Source organism: Cherax quadricarinatus, chromosome 48 (assembly GCF_038502225.1).
Source record: "Cherax quadricarinatus isolate ZL_2023a chromosome 48, ASM3850222v1, whole genome shotgun sequence".
Classification (NCBI taxonomy): Eukaryota; Metazoa; Arthropoda; class Malacostraca; order Decapoda; family Parastacidae; genus Cherax; species Cherax quadricarinatus.
In genome coordinates this window covers 30,170,988-30,181,384 of record NC_091339.1, presented here as the reverse complement: position 1 = coordinate 30,181,384, position 10,397 = coordinate 30,170,988, and the positions used below count along the sequence as shown (strand labels likewise).

General features: G+C 37.4%; 1 long non-coding RNA gene across 1 annotated transcript; it reads right to left on the bottom strand.

The window, feature by feature from the left end:
* Window positions 1–219: 219 nt before the first annotated feature.
* Window positions 220–7,967, bottom strand: LOC138854079 (uncharacterized). Its single transcript, XR_011393281.1, has 2 exons — window positions 3,697–7,967; window positions 220–2,620 (listed from the first exon to the last, which is right to left on the bottom strand). It is a non-coding gene; the product is annotated as an uncharacterized lncRNA (long non-coding RNA).
* Between the last annotated feature and the right edge of the window lie 2,430 nt (window positions 7,968–10,397).

Below are 10,397 nucleotides of genomic sequence, written 5' to 3'. Positions count from 1 at the left end.
GAAGCAGATAAATAAATACAAGAATAATTTTGAAAGAAATCGATTACCAAGGTAATCAGATACTTATTCTAAACTTATCAAGAATCCTTAGATTCTGTTAACAGTAATTTTAATATAACAATAAAACGACTACTGAAAGGAAAAGATGAATTAATTAAAGAATTCATGACCACCAATCCATCTTTACCGTATAATGTTTGGATTAATAAAAACACACAAACCAGTTAATCCAGTCAGACTTATTATTAGTTACACAGCTTCAGTTTTCTACATTATTATCTAAATGGTTAGTAGATATTTTCAGCTCACTTGTTGGAAAAATTCTAACTTTAATGTGAAAAAGAGTATAGTTTTATTAGATAAATTAAGCACCATAACTAACTACAATGATCACAGTTTAGTTAGATATGATATTACTTCTTTGTTCACAAAAGTTCCAGTTAATGATTTATTAAGTTTCCTATCTGAAGAACTTCGTAATTACTATTTGCCATTGTCATACCTATTATCTTTGACCGTATTAAACTTAGTATTGTTGATGCATAGTTTGTGTTTAATGATGAGTTTTACTCTCAGAAGTTTGGTATGGCAATGGGAAACCCTCTCTCACCTGTTCTTAGTAATTAGTACATGGAATATTTTGAAACAAGATTGCTTAACAAAATCCTTCCCAATTGTTAATGTCTAATGCCTAAGAATATGGATATAAACAATTTCCTTGTTTAATTAAATAGTCTGGCTTATTTCATAAATTTTACTGTTTACTTTGAACGAAATAACTTTTGGCCTTTTCTAGATATTTTAATTATTAAGTATATCCATAATTTTACATTTTAAATTTTAAATTTTTAGAAAACCAAGAAATAAGTGTTGTTATGTACACTTTTGTCCTTCACATCAAGATAAAGGGAAACTTTCTGTATTCTCATCAGTGTTTTTGAGAACTTTAAGTATTTAAAGCCCAGATTTTACAGATGAACACATTTTGAACATTTACGAAATAGCTAATGATCTAAAATACCCAAAACACTTAATTGAGAAATCTTTTAAAATTGTCAGAAATGCTTATTACAATTCAAAAAAGGAGAACCAACATTATTCAACTAAAAATATGTTGGTTCTCCCTTACTATGAAAACTTTCTTGACATACCTTCTCTACTTAAAAATTTTAATATCAAAGTTGTATTTTTAAATTATCATAGAGCAAAAACAACTTTTGATAAAAAATTCCCACAAAAATGCTGATGGGGTGTGTCTACAAGATTTCTCATTAAAAATAATAAAATTTATTATGGTTAAACTGGGAAAAGTCTTGAAGTAAGAATACAGCAACATAAATATAGCATTAGAAGTGAACAAGTTCCTAATGATCTGTTTATTCATGTGAGATATTATAACCAGTCACTTGATTTTCAAAAGACCGAAAAAGATATATTAAACAGGTTCATGTTCCAGAGAAATATAATAAAATCAAATTTCATAAAAAAATATTTATAAAATTAATGTGAATATTGCTTTATAATTATTCAAACTGGATTCATTTATATATAATACAATCTGGGAAAAAATTAAGATACATTAGACAAGTTAAAATCTTGGGTAAAATATAAGATGGATTTGACAGATCCTTGACTGCCTTCCTACATCATTATAAACAAGTCAAGTGTTGTTAGTTGACAGTGATGTGTAGTCTCATCCTTAAATGTCTTTCTGTTGATCTTTTATTTTTACAGTTCAGTGATAATGTGAGAAATCACGAAAGCGTTTTGAATTTTACTATTTGTTCACAGATGCTTTTCTACATATGTATGTTTATATTGAAAGACGATAGTACACTATTTAAGAGTTTTTGAAAATAAAATATAACTATTATTTATTCATGACTGCTGTCTGAGAAATGCCAAAAATAATTCAGAAAATAAGTAATGTTTTAATGTACTCTGAAGATTCTTGCAATCCATATGAATATTTTATTTTCCATTAACTTTTTAGTTCAACACACTGAGTGATTTTAGAGAAGTCAGGTACTGCAGCGACTGTGAACTCCCACCCTTGGTCGATAATCTCATATCAGTCAATCTGAAGCAAGTCAAGGGGCCTCAATATGTGCGTGTGTGTACTCAAATATTTGTGGTTGCAGGGGTCGAGTCACAGCTCCTATGGGTGTATGTGTGTGTGTTTCTGTGTTTGTGTGTGAGAGAGAGAGAGAGAGAAAAAAAAATTACTCTCCTATTTGTACTCAGCAATTTGTGGTTGCAGGAGCGAGTCACAGTTCCTGGTCCCACCTCTTCACTGCACGCCACTAGGTTCACTCTTTCCCTGCTTGAAGAACCTCATCATATCACTTCTTGAAGCTATGTACAGATCCTGCTTCTACTACTTGGCTCTCCATATTGTTCCATTTCCTGATAATTCTAAGGCTGAATAAATACTTACAAACATCCTTGTGACTAATTTGATATTTTAATTTCTAGTTGTGTCACTCTGATGCTGTGTCCCATTTCTAAAACATTCTGCCCATGTCCACCACGCCAGTTCCTATCAGCATTTTATACGTAATTATCATGTCGTCCCTATCTCTTCTGCCCTCCAGTGTCGTCAGGTTCATCATTCTTAACCCTTTGAGGGTCGACAGGCCCTCTCCAAAACTCGTTCTCAGGGTCGGCCAAATTTAAAAAAAAAAAAAAATTATTTTCTCTTATGAAAATATAGAGAATCTTTTCCCGATCATAAAGACACCAGAAGTTTGAAATTTGATAGAAAACTTACGGAATTATGCTCTCGCAAAGTTAGCGGTCTCGGCGATATTTACGCATCGGCGATTTTGCCCACTTTGAGCCCCATTTTCGGCCAATTTCACTGTACTAGTCGACAAAAAACATGAATATTTCGCTAGAACTCCATTTGTTCTATCGAATGGGTGCAAGAAACCACCCATTTATAAATTCAACTATCCAGTACAGTGGTCAGAATTTAGCAATTTTGCCAATTTCACACAAATTTCAAAAGATGCCAATTTCCGAATAGGGTCCAGAATAAACAAGAAAGACATTCCTGGCACTAAAATGACATTTCCTCTAGTCATTAGTCACGTCTCAAGGGCCCTCTTATATCCTTTTGCTTTCCACTTTGAATTTTTATTCTCACAAAAAATATAAGATTTACTGTTATGCAGACTACTGCATTAGTGTAAAAAATGGTATAAATATTATTGGTGCACTTGTAAAAGAATATTAGACTCACCAGTTGACGTGTATTGCACGCTTGGCACGATTTGTTTACTTTTGAAGTTTGGTAAAAATCGAACATTTCTGCTACTTTGAGCTCAATTTCAGGGCACCTTTCATTGTAAAACCAGTCAAAATCATCTCAATTTCTGTAATATGTCTTCCATTCTATAAAATGAGACCAAGAAAACTAGAATACAACAATAAATACCATACGAAAATACACTGCAAAGTCGCTGATTTATTAAAAAAAAATGGTCAAAGTTTTTTTTTTCTCATTATGCACTGTGTGCTGCAGGATTTTTTTTAGACTGTGCACACTGACCACATAGACCCATTCTTTCACATGAAGGCCTACCAGCTTTCTCCCACTAGATTTGAGGCCGCTAGAATTTATGAGTACTAGTACGTCAAAAACCCCTACGCATAAAACGTACTAGTACGACCAAAACCCTCAAAGGGTTAAACTAACCTCGTTTGACATACCTCTTAGATCTGAGACTAGTCTTGTTGCAAACTTTCACTTACGCCAGTTTCTTGACATGTTTGACAAGGTGTGGGTTTCATACTGATGCTGTATTCTTCAATAAGGACCTGATGCACACGGTGTACAGTGTCGAGAATGACTTCTTATTTAGATGTCAAAACACTATTCTTAGATTTGCCAGTCACCCCTGTAGTGATTATTTGGCTGATGTGAGCCTCAGGTGATGTGCTTGGTATAATGTTCACCCGAAGATCCATTTCCTTGTATGAGAGTTGCAACATTTTTTACCCCCTAACCTACACTCCATTGTTGTCTTCTTTGTCCTTCCCCAAGCTTCATGATTTTGCAATTGGTGGGGTTAAACTCCATTAGCAATTAGTTGAACCAGGCTCTCAGCCTGTCCAGATTATCTAGCATTCTTACATTATTCTTATTTCCACATCAATCTATCTTTTCCGTGATGTCATTCACATATAAAAGAAATAGTACCGAACCTAGGACCGACCCTTGTGCAACCCCACTCGATATATGCGCCCATTCTGACACCTCGTCACGTACCAACACTCGTTGTTTCCTTCCTGTGGCATGCAAATTGTTCGTAACCTTTATTCGGCGCATGTACACACTCTGATTTAAAGGTTATCTCCCCCAACCAGCGAACCAGGTACTAAGGGCTGATGATGGGGCCCTGACGTTCAGTCAGTACCCAGGTTCCAGCCAATGAGAAGATGGTTTTGGCATTTGCAGAGGTGTTGTGGGTACCACTCTCCTGTCTGCCCTTGTCATTCCCATTCTAGAGCTGGTTGAAGTACGGTCTGCTCTCTAGTGGCTTCTATTCTGCCTTGCTTACCGTGGAGTGCACCAATACCTATTTTTGTACATAGTGCATATAGTGGCAATACTTGTGTTCTTAATTGGTGAAGGATAATACAAGTCAAAAGTTTTTCTGTTGTGTTTATTTTGCTCCCTTTACACTCCTACTGACCTACTGTAATGCTTTCAGTGCTATTCTTGCTTGCTCGTCTTGCTCTGAACCAGTCTCCTGTGAAATGCTGTATCAAAAACCTTCTAATAATCAAAACAGTTGCAGTCTAAACATTCTTATCTCTCTCTCTTGTCTTACATCTGATACCTTGTTGTGAAACTCCAGAAGGGTTGTGGTACAGGATTTCCCATCCTTGAAGCCGTGCTGGTTGTCATATATGAGCCCATTCCTTTCTATGTGTTCCACCACTATTCTTCTGATAATTTTCTCAATGACTTTACATAAATGTCAGTGACACTGTGTTGCAACCCTTGAATGGGCTGCTATGTATATTATGTATATAATATGTATATATATAATTATTACCTTTTCATATAATTTTATATTGTTTATATTTGCGATAATAGCTAAATCGTAAATGTATTGCTTTATATTATGATTTGACTTAGTTTCCTTTTGTTAGGTAGGATGTAACACATATTATGTGCTCAGTTCAAGTCTTGATTGTCTAACTACTGTAATTATCGCTCTTTGCTCGTTAGACTGCCGGCTTCTGTTGCTGGGCAGCAGCTGTCCACGGAGTTATCACATGATTGAGGGGGGTGTCCTCACCTCGCCTGAAGTATTCAGTCTGGTCTAGACTCGCTGGGTGGTTGGACGTATTCCAGACAAAGTGCCTAAATCTCCCTTATAGGCCCTTGTTGGAAGATCGTCTCCAGCTTTCTTGTAGGTTCTGTAAGACTCTGTTCACAGAATATTGTATAGACTTAGTGATTTTCGACGTTGTACTGAGGTTGTGTGTCGCATAGACACTCTGAACAACTCAGGTCCTGAGCTGTAGCTTCTGACCTAACTTGTACTGGTATCTGTGTATTATCACAGTCGGGGATTTTCTTATGCTGAACTTAGATTCAGTAGTATGGGAGTTTTGTGACTTTTGTGGAGGATCTGCAGATGGTCCCTACTTAGTGTCGTTATATTATCTCCTTGTCCTGATTCTGTGTCACAGTTGCTTGTTATATTGCTATTGAGCTTAGCATTCTTTTTATTGTTCAAGCAGACTGTTCTGACTGCCAGTTGGTCAAGAAGTTAGTTTATTTGAGGACTTTGTCAGTCACTTGTTTAAGTCTAGTCGAGTCTTGAGACATAGTGAACTACTTAGAGCACTTATATACATACACAAAAACTTATTTGTATATTGTATTATTAAATGTTAATTTACCAGACGGTACTTAAGAATTATAAATGTGATATGTGCTTTCAGCACAATACTATTGTATATGAGAGAAGTGATTATTATTTTGATTACTGTGATTAATTTAATTTAATTTGATATACCTCTAGACAATACTTAATAAATTTATTAAATTTTAATTTCTCTAGTTAGTAGCCTACCAGTTGTAATCCTGAAGCACTATTGAATCATACTGAATTCTAATGGATAATTGGACAAGGATACTGACTAATTGTTACGAAAACCCAGTAACAGGCTGGATGCTAGAAGGGCAGTCCTTTCTAGTATTCACTGGAGATCTCTAAGGTTTTAGAATCGCGTTTTCTGTAACACACTGGTCTGTAATTTTATGCTTCGTGCCTGTTTCCTTTCTTAACAATTGAGACTACACTTGCTGTCTTTCACACCTCCGGCAGTTGCACTGGGTAGGCAGATTTATTGAGGATTGATATTAGTGGCACACACAGTGCCTCTGTTCTCTCTCACAGGACCCAAGGAGAGATGTTGTCTGGGCTCACCACCTTCGAGTTATTTAGTTCTCATAGCAGCTTCTTCACCTCATCCTCGGTTGTGTGAAGCGTGTAGTACTTGCTATAGTACCCCACCGCCTCGGTTTGCTGGAAGAGTTTCTGTCTCCACTGTGAATACCTCCCAGAACCTTGTGCTGAGCACATTCTTCATGGTCACCCCTTGTCAGCTTCCCTCCTCCCTTCCTTAACAGGTTTTTTATTTTGTTTCCCTACTGATGTGAATCTATAATAACTTAGGGTCAGGTATGTTTTTTGATACTATGTCATTCTTGTATGGCCACAGGACTCTCTCTTCATCCAAGCATTTTGATGCTATGTCATTCCTGTATGGCCACTGGACTCTCTCTTCATCCAAGCATTTTGATGCTATGTCATTCCTGTATGGCCACTGGACTCTTTTTATATCCAAGCATTTTGATACTATGTCATTCTTGTATGGCCACTGGGCTCTCTCTTTATCCAAGCATTTTGATGCTATGTCATTCTTGTATGGCCACTGGGATCTCTCTTTGTCCAGGCATTTTGATACTATGTCATTCTTGTATGGCCACTGGACTCTCTCTTTACCCAAACATTTTGATGTTATATCATTCCTGTATGGCCACTGGATTCTCTCTTTATCCAAGCATTTTGATACTATGTCATTCCTGTATGGCCACTGGGCTCTCTCTTTATCCAAGCATTTTGATGCTATGTCATTCCTGTATGGCCACTGGGCTCTCTCTTTATCCAAGCATTTTGATGCTATGTCATTCCTGTATGGCCACTGGACTCTCTCTTTATCCAAGCATTTTCGTTTCTGGCTCTTCAGTTCAGTTCCTTGTTTTCCCGAGTCTTTGCATTCTATACATTTTCCATGTTCTACCATACTTGGCTTTGGCCTCTCTACACCTTCAGATAAACCATGGGCTCACTCTGGCCTTCTCATTCTTTCTATTTCTCTTTGGTATGAACTTCTCTGTCTCCTTGCATTTTGTTTTCACGTGTTCCATCATTTTATTTGTCTTTCCTTATAGTCCTCTCCCCCACTGCATCTCATTTAAGAACTGCCTCATGCCTGTGAATTCCATTTTTCATAGTTTGCTTCCCCCCCCCCCTCCTCCATCCTGTCTTGTGCTGCTTCACTTTTCACTGTTAGCTCAACTAAGTATTTGAAACTCAAGACAATGTGGTCACTACATCACTCACTCTTTCTCTGGATGTGTCCCTAACATGTTGGGGCATAAAGTTTTTCAGGCTACCAGCAGTGAGGTGCAGTAAATCACCTGCTACAAGTGGCGAGTGGTTCCCAGTAATGGGAGGAGCATCAAAATAAAGAAAGTTAAGAGAGAAGATTTGAAGGTAGGAAATCGCTCCTCTGTTCTTCAGGATGAGCGTACTTCAGTGGTCAGTGAAGGTAAAGGTACTACTTCCCCTGCTAATAGAGGTAAGCAAATTCTTGTGATTGGTGCTTTCTGTAATAGGAACAAGAATGTGAGAGAGAGGGTGTGCTTCCCTGGAGCTGGTGGTTAGTTAGTTAGTTAGTTAAAGATTAGCCGGTATTCTCCCGGCCCGGGCCTTTTCCATGTGGTGGCCCGGCTTTGGCTCCCTCTTTAGGGAGTGTCTGAGACCTAAGTCTCCCATGGGAGGAGGCACAAGTACCTCCTCATCTTTGGGACCAACTGTCCCCAGGCCTAGCCACAAGCTAGGCCTCTCTGGTCTGCCATCCCCACCCCAAGGGGGCAAATGGGAATGACAGTCTTATGAGCTAAAAGCTCGGGCTCAGGCACCTACCCTACCCTAGAAGGGTTAGGCATGGTGTCGATCAGCGCTGGTGGTGGTGACATAGTCAACAGGTATGTAATATCATATTAGGTAATGATATTATATACTTTACGTATATAATATCATTACCTGACATAATGATAATTATGATAATTTTATATCCTCTCTAATACAATAATTTCATATGACAGAGACATATGAAATTATTGTATTAGAGAGGATATAAAATTAAAAGCGTAAGCCACTAAATTTGTTTGGTTACAGCTTCTCGAGGGCCATGAAAAACTAATCTTGGGTGTGATTTACAGGGCCCCAAATCTTGTTAAGTAGTGCAGTAAACTTTTATGGGACGAAATTTGTAAGGCATCTACATATGATAATGTTGTGCTAATGAGAGATTTTAACTTTAGAAAAACTGACTGGAGTAATTTGACAGGAAATTTAAGTGACTTTAAGTGACTTTCTTAACACGATTCAGGATTGTTTTTAAAAAGAGTTTGTGACAGAATCAATTAGAGGAAATAACCTGCTTGACTTGGTTCTTGCCAGCAGGGAATCAATGATAAATAATCTTAAGGTTACTAATGAGCTTTGGGAAAGTGATCACAAATTACTCAGATTTAATATATAATGGAATTGCCCTAATGATGGTAATCAAGTCTCTGTCCCTGACTTCTGCTTGGCTGATTTCATAGGACTGAAAAATTACCTGGGTGCACTGAACTGGAATGACCTGACAATGGGTCAGGTAGGTGGTGATGGTTGCCGATATGACGTTTTCCAGTTGCTGAGACAACTTATGCAAATCGAACAAAAATGGTCCTAAATGGATAAACCTTAGATTAAAACATCTCACTGGTCAAAAGAGAGACATATATAAGTGAATCAAAAGAGGAGAGGGGCACTTAAGAAATCAATATATTCAGTTAAACAGAAAAATAAAGAGAGATTATGAGGTTCAAGTTGCAATGGAATCGAAGACTAACCCAAAAGGATTCTTTCAGGTATACAGAAGTAAGATCAGGGACAAGATAGGCCCACTCAAAAGTTACTCAGGTTGGCTCACCGTCAGTGATAAGCAAATGTGTAGAATTTTTAACACATACTTCTTCTCAGTTTTTACACAGGAAGATACTAGCGATATTCCAGAAAAAATAAATTATGAAGAACAGGACGATAATAAACTATGCACGATTAGGGTCACAAGTGACATGGTCCTTAGGCAAATAGATAAATTAAAACCTAACAAATCCCCAGGCCCTGATGAACTGTATGCAAGGGTTCTAAAGGAATGTAAAGAGGAACTTAGCAAACCTTTGGCTAATCTTTTCAACATATCACTACAAACTGGCATAGTGCCTGATAAGTGGAAAATGGCAAATGTGATACCTATTTTCAAAGCAGGTGACAGGTCCTTAGCTTGGATCTATAGACCAATAAGCCTAACTTCCATAGTGGGAAAATTTATGGAATTAATAATTGCCGAGGCAGTTCGTAGCCACCTTGAAAAGCATAAATTAATCAACGAATCTCAGCATGGTTTTACAAAGGGGCGTTCCTGCCTTACGAATTTGTTAACTTTTTTCACTAAGGTATTTGAGGAGGTAAATCATGGTAATGAATATGATGTTGTGTATATGGACTTCAGTAAGGCTTTAGACAGGCTCCCACATAAGAGATTATTGAGAAAAATTATGGCACATGGAATAGGAGGAGAAATTATTTCCTGGATAGAGGCATGGTTGCCAAATAAATAGCAGAGTTTGCATAAATGGGGAGCAATCAGAGTGGGGAAGCGTCACAAGCGGTGTTCCACAAGGGTCAGTGTTGGGCCGCTTGTTGCTCACGATCTACATAAACGACATAGATGAGGGAATAAATAGCGACATAAGCAAGTTTGCCGATGACACCAAAATAGGCTGACGAATTCATTCTGAAGATGATACTGGAGCACTCCAGCAAGATTTGAATAGACTGATGCAGTGGTCGGAGAAGTGGTAGATGCAGTTTAATATTGACAAATGCAAAGTTCTAAACAGTGGACAGAAAAATAAGCATTAATATTACTGATTGTAAAAAGGATTTGGGAGTTCTTTTTAGCAGTAATCTAAAACCAAGAAAACAGTGCATAAGTGTTGGCAATAAAGCGAACAGAATCCTTGGCTTCAT